Source organism: Centrocercus urophasianus, unplaced genomic scaffold, assembly GCF_019232065.1.
Source record: "Centrocercus urophasianus isolate 14NV4802_14NV808 unplaced genomic scaffold, USGS_Curo_1.0 seq_22, whole genome shotgun sequence".
Lineage (NCBI taxonomy): Eukaryota > Metazoa > Chordata > Aves > Galliformes > Phasianidae > Centrocercus > Centrocercus urophasianus.
Window position 1 is genome coordinate 19,221,387 of NW_024884778.1, and position 10,608 is coordinate 19,231,994.

The 10,608-nt window shown below is 38.5% G+C and overlaps 1 long non-coding RNA gene across 1 annotated transcript in view; it reads left to right on the forward strand.

The window, feature by feature from the left end:
- LOC122162751 overlaps positions 1–10,262 on the forward strand; it is a 37,978-nt gene extending 27,716 nt beyond the window's left edge. The window contains exons 6-8 of the long non-coding RNA XR_006169683.1: positions 6,274–6,418; positions 6,523–6,642; positions 9,032–10,262. This is a non-coding gene — a long non-coding RNA (uncharacterized LOC122162751). The remainder of the gene's footprint in view (positions 1–6,273; positions 6,419–6,522; positions 6,643–9,031) is intronic.
- The last annotated feature ends 346 nt before the right edge of the window (positions 10,263–10,608 follow it).

The window sequence follows — 10,608 nt, forward strand, 5'->3', positions numbered from 1 at the left end:
CCCTTAAATTTTATTTATTTATTTATTTATTTATTTATTTATTTATTAAACACAGAGTACAACTACCTTTGCAATTTGGAAGTAAATCTTTCGATCATTCCCATTTAGAGCAGTTTGCCTCACATACTGCATGGTGTCAGTGCACACAAACTGGATTGCTTCTGCTTAAAAGTAAACTAGAATGTGCACTCCAGGAACTCCTGTGAATGTCCGTTAAGCAGCTGCAGAACCCTTAACAGCTGGAGATCCCTTAGTCTGCTCCAAAACTTATCCAAAGCGGTGTATGTTATGACACTGGATTCTCAGCGTTCACTGTGGAGCTGTGCAGATGTTTTCTCATCTTGTGTCATGGTGCAGGAACAGGGAGATGAAGGTATGTGTGTGATACATGCAAAAGTAGCTCTCAGGTCGAGAACGCCTCTTACTTGGCCCATTTTGGAGAAGTTCATTGGAGATGAAGAAATAGGATCAGAGAATCAAATAGCCTTTCTCATACTTCCTTTCCTCTTTTCAAGACCAAGGAATGTTTCTGTTCCTGCTCTGTGCTCAGTGACTGAAAATCTTGCTGGCTGTTTCTGGTCAGGCTGCTGAGCAGTGATGCTCCTCCTAGTGTGTGAGATAAATTACCTGCAGCCCAAGAATGTGGTGCACAGACCGCTGGCAGAAAAAGCAGAAAAGCAATTTATGGCCTGACTCTGTAGCGTGCGCCTAGGTGTAACGGTGTCTGTCTAACTTCAGCTAATGAGAGACATCAGGCTCACAATCAGCACTCACAACACCTCCGACGAATGGAGTACATTTCTCATCAGAACTACTTCCCAAGCTTGATTCATTCCTATGAACGAACCTTATTCTATGTAAGTACTGAAAGCCAATGCAAGATTCATCTATCCAGATTTAATCGTTTGCATCTGAGCTTGCCATATAACTCCAGTGTGCTCATCCAAGCAGGCAGTTCTCTTCCACACACAGCTGAGTTCAGGGGATCATGTATTGGAAAATCTTGCACAAAAGTGAGCTTTGTGCTCTAAATTACTGAGATGATCCCTTTTCCACAGCACTTTAATTGAGGCTTTTGCTACAGCAAAATTTAAGTAAGTAATTGGTAAAGACAGCTGACCTGTTAATATTGTATTAGATTTAGACTAATATGGAAGAAAACCATAGAACAGTTAATGCATTAGCTAACCCAACGAATCACTGAAAAAGAGAAGCATAATCTGAATGTTATGCACAGCAAGTCAAAATATGCCTGGAGTATTTAAGAAGGGCAAGACTGGGATGAAACAAAAAAGGCTGCTCATTTCCCATGTGCTTTCCTGTGGAAATGTAGCACAGAACCCTCAGTCTGCCTTTGGGTTGCCTAAGGGATCATAAGGGATCTTGGGCAACAGGAACCAGTATGCAGATGGGAAAATACTCTGACTGCTTTTAGAACCTCAAACTTTTTTTTTTTTTTTTTTTTAATTGGAAAGTGTGCACACAGTCATGATGTTATTGGAAATTAATTGTCTGCCTTCTCAGGTGTGTATTCTGTCTGAGTCTTAACCACTTGAGAACTGATTCAAGGATTGTATGATTCAGAAACAGTAAATAGTTAGAAAAGCTGTTGGAGATTATGCAGAATTAAAACATCAGTTTCCTTTCCCAAAGCAAAGAGGAGCTTGGGGAGGCTGCGAGGTGCTGGACTTCTCAGTGAAGAATCCATGTGTGTGAAGGCTGGAGCAGAAGCCAGTGGGTTGTTTTACACTTTGTTCCATTGGCTTGGCAGTCCCAGACTGAGCACTGCTGTGTGCCACTCAGTACTCTGCTGTACCAGGGAGACAGGTCTATGACAGCAAACTGTGCACCAAGATGCGTGAGGCCCTGCCAGCCTCCCTGTCAGCCCTAGCACCATTTCACCAGGACTAGAAAGCAGAGAGAGGCAGGGTCGCACTGATCTTCACTTGGCTTGCATAAGGAAAAGGAGAGATGAAGTTCCTGATTTTATTCTCCAGAGGTAGAGCCAGGTCTTCTGTTCCACTCCTGTGCTAAATCTGAAGCAGAGGAGTCACAACTGGGAAGTATGTGGAGAAACCAAGATCTGATGATAGGCAGATAGGGAAGAGCAGGCGTGTGAATGGCTGATACAATACAAATGTATGTGATGTTTACAGCTGTGAATTTTGACAACTGCTAGTAGCTGTGAATTTCAGTGGTCAGAATTTACCGTTTCACTGACACCCTGATTGCTAAGCCATCATTTCCAGGATTTGTTCAGCCATTCCAAATCTGTGAGCAGATTCAGACAGCTCTATTTCTTAAATGAACAGGTAAACCCATAGTTCTCTCTTTAATACCAAACGTAGGTGGTGTTGCCCACTGAGACTGAGCACAGTCTGTCAGCATGCCAGTGAGAGTTGTCATGTCTGTAGAATCTTTTGGTTTATTTTAAGCCTTGTAGGAAGTTCTGAACTACAAAAACAGGAAAAATCCTGGGATCTGAACACCTAATATATTTTTTCCTGGCTGTGAAAACTCAAAAAAAGTTTCAGGCAATTTATACTTCAGACTTCCTTCACTCATGCACAAATTATTTTTTCTATGGCAAAGGAGACAAAAAATATTTTTAATTTTAATTTTTGTTTCCATAAAGGGTAAACAAAGAGAAAACACAGCATCCAACAATATAGTTTTATAATAGGACCTTGACTTCTATCATTTACTATGAAAAGGTCTGCAGCTCCTTACTGGGAGCACTGAGCTCTGCTCTGTGGTGGCAGCAGCAGCATCCGAAGGAATGGCGTGGAACTGTCAGGGGATGTCAGATTGGGGTCAGGGAAAGGCTCTGCCCCAGAGGGTGGTGGGCATGGCCCCGTGATGCTGGAGCTCAGGGAGCATGGGGACACTGCTCTCAGCCATAGGGTTTTTGGGTGGTCCTGTGTGAAGCTGGGGGTTGGACTACAGGAACCTGCTTGGAAGAACTTCATGGGATCAGACCCTACAAGGAAGAGGAGACCAAGAGAGAAAGTCAATATTAGAGCATCTCATCTTCCAGGCTCAGAGTCAGTGCATTTGTACTAGAAGTCTAGCAAGGCAGGAGGCCTGCATGGATGACCAAGGAGACTGTGAGAAAATTCAGACAGAAGAAAGAAGCATACAAATGTGGAAGATGAGACAGACCACGTGGGAGAAAGATACAGATGTTGTTAGAGTATGCAGGGACGTGACAAGAAAGGCTAAGGCCAGTTTGGAATTTAATCTGACAAGGAGTGTAAAGGACAACAAGAAGGGCTTCTTCACATAGGTGCAAAAGAAAAACTAGCAAAAATGTGGACCTGCTGCTGAGTGGGTTCTGGTGTTCTGGTGACAAAGGATTTGGATAAGGCAGTTACTGAATGCTTTCTTTGCTTCAGTCTTCACTTCTGAGATGAGCCGCCTGGAACAGCAGACCCTGGAGCGCAGGGAGGAAGTTCAAAAAGAGACTTGTCCTTGGTGGTTAAAATAATTTGGGCAAACTTAACAGCCACAAGTCAATGGGACCGAATGAGATGCACCCATGAGTACTGAGGGAACTGGTGTCATTGGATGGCTGGTGGATGCTAGGCCATTCTCCACAGTCTCAAACTGAAACACTAGAAGTTCCATTTGCACATCAGAAAAAACTGAGTTACTTTGAGAGTTACAAAGCACTGGAACAAGCTGCCTAGAGGGACTGTGGACTCTTCTTTTCTGGAACATTCAAAACTCACCTGGATGCGATCCTGGGCAATGTGATCTAGATGATCTGCTTGAAGCAGGGGTTTGGAAAGTACCTCTTGAATTCCTTTTGTCCAATCTCAACCCTTCTGCAATCCTTGTAGGTTCCTTTCATTGAGATATTCTATGATTCTGTGATAATTCTATGCTACAGTATATTTGCATACGTGTGTTTTCACTTTCAATAACAAATATAAAATTGAGATAAGATCACCTCAAGGTTTTGTTCTGTAGAGCATGGTACCAATAACCTACTACCAAAAAACATAAGTTTAAGTATATTTCACCAAGATACTCCGCCAATTTGCATCAACACTGTCCTTCCTGTTCACATTTATTGAATGGTTTTTTTTCCCAGGTTATTGCCATCCTAGAGTTAAAAACTAAAGCAATTAAGAGTCTTTTACATCCTCTGTTAAATTGTACCAATTTTTCTCACATGATTAAAAATCTGCACCTATTCCAATCTTAACAGGTCATCAGCATTGAGCCTTTTGATCTTGTAATGCCTTTGTCTGCTAGATTTTAAAGAGGTATCAGAAATTTTCTTGTGTATATGCTTATAGACTCTGATCATATTATGTCTTACTCTTCTCTTTTAAAAAACTAATGAGATAAAGCTGACGAGATGAATCTCTTTAAACCTCTGTGCCAGGAAGATTTCTTTTTCAGAACTTAGATTATTCTTTTAGCTTTTTTTTTCCTTGAACATTTTTGATTTCTTTTTGGGGGGAAGAATAGATATCAGAAGATATCAGAAGTTGGCACAGCATGTTTTATTATGAAAGGGTTGCAAAACTATGTTAAGATTAAAGTAAGTTAGTTAGAAATAATTATTTTCCTTCTCATCTGAATTCATCTGAGCTTTGTGTTGCTCTCACTGGGACTTGTTAACAGGATAAGGATTGTTATGATTAGTTAGATAGCTGCTTATGGTCTGATTGCTTCATTCTAGTTGTCTGGACTGAGCTACTGTTTGCAGCAGTAATAAAATCTTCATAGTGTTGTATTAATTTTCAATAGATCTGTAATGCCGACAATGCACAATAATGGTATTTTAGGGATAATAGTTACCATAATTTTCAATATTATAATACTTCTGTTCCAAAGGCACTTTTTCTAGCACATTTACATGACATTCAGGGGGAAACTTCCCATGATTCATATTCATAGTAAATAGAAAGCTTTTTTAATATTCCAACAAATAATCCTAGGGAATTAGGCATCCGTGGATTGTAAAGATCTGAGTTAGTGAAAGCCATCTCTGGAAGTGTATCAGACACCTTATAGCTTCAGAATAAAGTTCCTTTGCTTAGGATTCATCTCTGGTTTATAGCTTGCTTGAGCAAATCATGTGGCTGTGGTTGGCTTTCAAATAAAGTATTTCCTATGCTGCAGTTCCCATAAATGTGTATTTAGAATAAAACATTAAAATGAGACTTCTTAAATTCAAGTAGCTCAACCAAACCCTGCTTGACTGACTTTGTTGTAAGCAAGCTAACTCTATATGGTCATATTTATAGCAGTTCACTGTCATTTTATAGGATCATTCCTGGTATTGCATTTGTAATGTTATGAAGAGTTCGCGACTGCTTTTGTCTGCCATCGGTAGATGTGATACTGGTTGCAGATTTTTTTTTCTGCACAAGGATATTCTTTGCATTAGTCATGTTCTGTGTTTAGAAAGAACAAGTAGACTTCCATACAAACTGCTGAACATACATTTTGGTCACATGCTTTGGCTCCTGGACCTAACAGGGCTGGTTACAGCAGGGAGAAGTCAGGTAGTTTGAAACTTCTTGTCTGTTTCTGTCACATGTACATTTCCCTCCTTTAAAAGAAAACTGTGATAATGCATTTAATCAGAAAACAAGAGAAAAGGCTCTGAAGAAAATATTTATTTTTTTAAGATAGCAACCTCAAAACAAAAGTTTGCAGTATGACAAGGTCTTTGTAACAAACATTTGTCTGGTAATGATCTCCTAACAGTGACTCCATCTTCCCTCTGCTTATTCTTAATCAAGGTAAGGCAAGTTTCTTTTTTTTCATGTCTTCTGTGTGGTAGAAGTTCAGTTTTCCAAATTTCAATTTCCCTAATAACCCTTCTTTGTATTACCAGAGCATAGGGGGTGTAATTACACAAAGTACTGCAAAGTTCTTGCACATAGCTTTTACCAACACTTTTGTTAAGTAGTCTGTTTTCAATGAAAATACCTTGTCCTGCTTCGCCCTAGTATCATGCTTGATCTTTTACCTGTGGTTGCTTTGCAGGCCAGGCTGTTAGCCACCCTGTACCACACACAGGCCTTTTCCTTCCTCACACGTTTTCAACCTGTGAATCTTAAGCTTACAGCAGATTTGGAATTTCTGAGAGCATGACTTTCTACTTTGTACTATTAGCATTCACCCCATACTCTGTCATTAAAGTTACCTATTTCTTCCCTGCTACTCTGATCCCCCACTGTGACGCTGCATCCCTGTTTATATTAATATGGTTTCTAGTGTTTGTTTGCTTGTTTTTGTTTTTGGGAATAGTGTGAAATAAATACTATATGAAAATAGTATCTTGGAAGGAACCCTGGAAGACTCAGGACCCATTGGCAACTCTGAAGCGCTCAGTTCTCCCCACTGAGATTTTTATTCTCTACTTTGTGTACCCTTCAGCCTCACTGAAAATAGGGTAGGTTACCTGTAGATTATTTTATATGTACACCTTTATCTAGAAAAGTAATTTTATATTTAAGTAAAATTTACGTTTTGTCATACTTCATATTTTTTCTTTAGCATTTCATTCAAAAGCATTTGAAAACTTCGCTGATGTCTGACTAATAGTGAAATAGTTGATGAATCTCTGGTTGTACCTTCTTGAGTGAAGCTGTCTCATTTTAGGATTGGAATTAAAAGGTAAATATATTAAAAATGTATTTCAGAACAGGACACTGAGTTGTCAAAATATTCTAGAATGTGGAGATTTATGCCCTGAGGTTCTCAAACTTTGACCTTTGCCTTCTACAGTGGTTTCTTTTCATATGTATGCTGCTGATGTAGAGTTTAAGTTCTTACATTTTTCAGCCAAATTAATTTCAATAAATAGTTACCATAGCTACCAAAATATTCTTCCATTAAAATCAAAATTGAGTCCAGTGTTTGTTTACCATTTCATTTAAACTAAACCATCTTAGCTCCTTCACTCCAGGGTGATTTGATCAACTCTTTTATAGTGTCCTTGTTGCAGGTCAAACCCATGTTCACAATAGTATCACTTCATGTGAATTCATAAGATGTTTGGAAAAGAAGCCTGGCAACTCTCACACTAACAAGGACATGAATGCCACTGCTGACAGAACACTGATTTTCCTGCCTCTGTCTGGAAACTATATGCTATAGTGATACAATTTCTAGAAGTAACATTATTTTTTTAATCAAGTCCAATTCTGGAATGCTCTTGAAAATTTTGAGCAAACTCACTGATGGTTTGTCATTCCCCCCAAATTATTTTGACTCAGAAATTCTGTTTTGTCTGTGCCACCTACATTTCTTCAACCTATTATGTCCTTGTTTCATAATGGTAGTATGTTTGCATTACTGCAGTTTATTTCTGTAGTTTATTTTTATCCCTTTTCATCATCATTATTCTTAGATTTTCACTAGCTTCTTTTAAATGATACAGCAGACATACAGTTTAATTGTTAGTCTTCTTGCCTCTTCATAGGCACTGATAGAATTTCTAAGAATACGATTTCCTCAGCAGATTTTGTACCCAATAATGTATGTCTTCCATTCCTCAAAGCAAGTTGGTCTAATAAAAAAATACTGCAACAATTTATATGAATTCCAAACTAGTTGGTAAGGAATAGTAATTTTATTTTGTTTTATTTTATTGAACCTGTTGAACTACAGGTTTTGCCAGCTTGCAATAGAATTGGTATTAGTGGAAGATTACCTGTCCTCTGGAAACCCTGCCATTAGTTCCTCCTGACAGTGGCTTTGAAATGCTAAATCTCTGTTGAATGCATCATGTCTAGAGGGTGACAAGGAACAGCTGTCACAGCTCAAGCTAATACAGTTCAACTCAAGCACTGTGAGAATAAAATAATATTCTGAACTTTCCGCGGGGACTGAGTGGTATAGCAGACACCAAAAGAAAAAAAAGCATATCTTAACAGGAAAATGCAAACGTTTTATCAAAATTTGCAGTTTTGTAATTGTGAACAGTAAGTTGTTTGTAACAGCGCGTGTTGAAGTTAAATTCCTGGAGATCCTCATCCATTACCAACAGGGAGAAAAAAAGGAATCATTAAGAATTGCCTGAATCTTCATATTACTAACAGGTTCAATTAGACAAGCAATCTGTTTGCAGAGTATGTTTATGCTCTGGTTGACAGGCATGCTGTATTTTTATATTTCTTGCTGGACTTAGTGCTACTAAACAAATATGTGTTTGCTTATCCTACATAGAAAGGTAGCAGTGACCATAGCCAACCCCAAACTCAATGGTAATGTGATGTTATGGTGGATAACTTATAAATCATAAATGAATTCGTAAACGAAAAACATATTTTCTGAGTATGTCCTTTGTTGTGTGTCATGTTTTGTAAGGAACAAAGATGACTGAAAAAATAACTTTTGTAAATTCTTCTCTCAAGATTTAGATCTTCCATTTCCTTTGAGGGAATTAATGGGTTTAATTTAATGGGATGCTGCCTTTATACTTAATATTTTATACTTTATATACTATATATACTTTATATACTATATATATACTTTATATACATATATATGATATATATATGTTATATATATAATATATGTATAATATAATATATATATAATAATATAATATACTTTATACTTAAAAGTGAAGCACTACTGGGTCATAGTTGGCTTCTGAACAATCATGCTGTTTTCTGCCTCTTTTGGTGTTTGAGATTTTTGTGCCTTTCATTGAAAACTATGAGTATTCTTTCCTCTCTTGATGGCTGGCCTTCAGATGGAACAAGTTGCTGAGAGCTCTCTTGGAGAACTGTGAACTTCTGTTTCCAACAAGCAATTTTGCTGATGGATGGTATGATGCTGTTTATTTAGTATGCTGATGGCTACATAAAGAATTCAAATTTTATTGTACAGGTTTATAGGAGGTGAAGAACATATTCTTTGTTTTTAATTGGCACCTGCACAGTTCTTATGTGTTTTTTTTCTCCATGTGGAAACAGTCTGTTTAACCAAGGCTTTTTTCTCCTATTGACTGATTCAGACATTGCATTATATGAGGACATTTCTTGCTGTTTTTCAGGAAAGTACCTCTCCTACAGACTGAGCTGCTGTTTGCATGTCTGTAACAGCTAGACAGCATCCTGAGGAGCTCCAGGCTAAGTCTTTACTGCTCAAGTTCAAGCCAGGATTGTTCACTGAGCTTAAGAGTGTCTGGGTGAGGCTGGGAGGAGTCAAATCTGAGTCCTTGTCACTTGGTCAGCAGCTATCAGAAACTTCATTTTGTCGATGGAATCGTGAGTGAGAACAGCAGTAAGAGGGGATATATGGATGTCATTCTGAGAAGAGTTTGTTGAGAATATTGCCAATTAATTTTTTTTTTTTTTATTGCCAATTTTAACACACTAAATTAAGGCACGAGAGCCTATTTATGAGAGTATTGATTACTTTGTTGTAGTGATGGCTGATGAGGTTTCCATGCCTTTGTTACTTAGATAAATCAGCTGCTGGTCACTTCATTGATTCAGTTTCAGAGCTTGATGTAAGGAGATCGGATGGATTAACAGTCACTTCATCCCTTTCTCAGAGTCATGTCAGTTTATGTAATTCTTGACTAATTGTTTTGCCGTATCATGCAATGTTCCTATTCTTTTGTATTCTATTTCTTTTATTCTGCACAAGGTTATCTTGATTTCATTACAGAGGTCAAAGCTTCTAAAACACATTTCTTTCATTTTTTGATTTGTTTTGCTTTTTTGTTGTTGTTGTTCTTTTTTGTTGTTTTCCAGTTAACACAAATAGCACAGCCAAATGTCTTTGGATGCAGCTGTGACTTAGGCATGCATTGAGACAAGGTTCCAAAGGCTTGATCTATAAGAGACTGAAATGTTTTTAGCATGCTGGAAACACAAGCAGGAGATCTCTCTCTCTCCTTGACAATTAGAACATTGTCAAGTCTTTCACAGGAATTACATTTCATATTCATTTTGGATTCTGAAGTTTGCACGAAGACTTAACTATTAGTCTGTTTGTTCAGTGCATGATTTTCCTTTGGGCACATGACATTAGCAGTTAGAAGCTTGATTTACCTATCTATTGAACTTTTCACATTTTAACTGTTTCAGATTAACAACAACAAAAAGAGCCACAAACTTTCTAATATTTATGTGTTATAAAAATGTATTCTGTATTTATTTTGATTAGATATGAATAATAATATCAGTATGTTGTTGAATGGAAGAGGCTGCTCAGAAAGGCTGTGGATGCCCCATCCCTGGAGATGTTCAAGGCCAGGTTGCATGGGGCCCTGGGCAACCTGATCTAGTATTAAAAGGGGAGGTTGGTGGCCCTGCCTGCGGCCCTTCCAACCCGGGCCATTCTGTGATTCTGTGGGTGCCAAACCATGCGGTACCTGACGGCAAAATGGCCGCTGCTCCGTGTCTTGCCATGTGAGTGGGTTCACCTGAACTGGGAACGGTAAGCTGGTAGGAACGTATTCCTGCCTGCACCTTCCAGCCAGCTCAGAGGGAAATCAATCTGCTCCCTTTCCACAGGTCAGCACTGTGTGTAAAGGGCATAGAGCAAGCCGCTAAGTCTCCAGCCGCTATTCTCTATGAAGCAAGGTTTGGTTGTCCCTAAACAAAGCAACACCATTAGAGA